Raw genomic sequence first — 1,882 nt, 5'->3', positions numbered from 1 at the left:
TATATTTTGGAGTTTATAGTACAGATAGAAATAAAATGTAGAAAAATAACAGCACAAAGTCTGAGAAGAAATACACTGTTATGTTTTGTTTACTATACATGAAACAGTATGGTATAAGGTGAAGATATGTTGTGATATGTTAAAAATGTGTACCATAAATCCTAAAGAAACCACTAATAAAGCTCAAAAAAGAGCTGTAGCTCATGAATGAAGAAAATAAATAAAATAAAATAGTAACTATACAATTCATACCCAGGTGGTGCCAGTGGTAAAGAATCTACCGGCCAATGCAGGAGATGTTAGAGATGTGAGTTCCATCACTGGGTTGGAAAGATCCCCTGAAGGAGGGCATGGCAACTCACTCTAGTATTCTTGCCTAGAGAATCCCATGGACAGAGGAGCCTGGTGGGCTACAGTCCATAGGGCTGGAGAGTCGGACACAACTGAGTGATAACAGTAATCTATGATCTAGTCACTTCATTCTTATGTACTCGTCCAAGAAAACTGAAAATAGTGATCATTAAAAAGTAAAGTCGCTCAGTCATGTCCGACTCTTTGCAACCCCATGGACTGTAGCCCACCAGGCTCCTCCACCCATAGGATTCTCTACGCAAGAGTACTGGAGTGGTTGCCATTTCCTTTTCCAGGGGATCTTCCCGACCCAGGGATTGAACCTGGGTCTCCTGCATTGTAGGCAGACGCTCTACCGTCTGAGCCACCTGAGATCTAAACACAAAGTGAAAGTGAGGTCGCTCAGTCGCGTCCGACTCTTTGTGACCCCACGGACTGTAGCTACCAGGCTCCTCCGTCCATGGGATTCTCCAGGCAAGAATACTGGAGTGAGTTGCCATTTCCTTCTCCAGGAGATCTTCCCGACCCAGGGAATGAACCCGTGTCTCCCGCATCGTAGGCAGACGCTTTACCATCTGAGCCACTAGGGAAGTCCCAATTAAAAGACATACTCAAATGTTCTTAGCCGTTTATTTGTAATAGCCATCAAACCGGAAATAATACAAATACATAGTAACTGATTCTGGGTAAACATTTGTGGTATATTGATATGGTGCAATACAGCTTAGCAATATGAAGCAAAAATCATCGATAAGAACAATTATGTCTTAAAATATAATGGATATATCTTAAAATAATTCTTCTGAGTGAAAGAAGCCAGAAAAAGATATTGCATATTTTGTATGATTCCATTTTTATGAAATTCTAGCAAATGCAAATTAATCTCTAGTAACATGAAACAAATCAGCAATTTCCTGGGGACAAGAAGAGTGACTAGAAAGGGTGGAGGAGTAGATTAAAAGGGGCAAAAGGAAATGTTCAAGGATGATGAATATGTACATTATCTTGATTGCAGTGATTTTTTCCCATGGGTATATACATTTGTCAAAAGTTAATTGTACCCTTTAAAGATGGAAAGCTTATTGTATGTCATTATACTCAATGGTAAAAAAAAATGTATGTCCAAATACTTGCTTTACAACTATACAGATGAGTGACTTTCAGCCACTTACTAATACACTATAAGATCAACCTTTCTTCATAAATTAAGGGTGATATCTTCCTTTGAGGTATATTGGAAGATAAAAATGAAATTTTTGTTAGCCATCTATTACAATGCTGAACATAAATTTTGCATAAAAAATTAACTATAGGATGATAGATTACTAGACAATACAAATTATTACAAAAACAAAATGCTATATCACATTTAAAAAAGTCACTATGGCACAGTATCCAATAAGATGTTTCACATGATGGTTCTCAATCACTTTTATGTTCTAGAAATATTACTTAAGACCAAATGTTTAAAACTACTACTCTATTGGGCTTCCCCAATGGCTCAGCTGTAAAGAATCTGCCTGCAATGCAG

The 1,882-nt window shown here is 37.6% G+C and overlaps 1 non-coding gene across 1 annotated transcript; it reads right to left on the bottom strand.

The window, feature by feature from the left end:
- Positions 1-653: 653 nt before the first annotated feature.
- On the bottom strand, positions 654-725 carry TRNAC-ACA. The gene has a single exon. It is a non-coding gene; the product is annotated as a tRNA-Cys (tRNA).
- Positions 726-1,882: the final 1,157 nt, after the last annotated feature.

This window comes from Bubalus bubalis, chromosome 22 (assembly GCF_019923935.1).
Source record: "Bubalus bubalis isolate 160015118507 breed Murrah chromosome 22, NDDB_SH_1, whole genome shotgun sequence".
In the NCBI taxonomy this organism is placed as follows: Eukaryota; Metazoa; Chordata; class Mammalia; order Artiodactyla; family Bovidae; genus Bubalus; species Bubalus bubalis.
The sequence above is the reverse complement of the archived record's forward strand: the minus strand, read 5'-3'. Positions and strand labels throughout refer to the sequence as shown.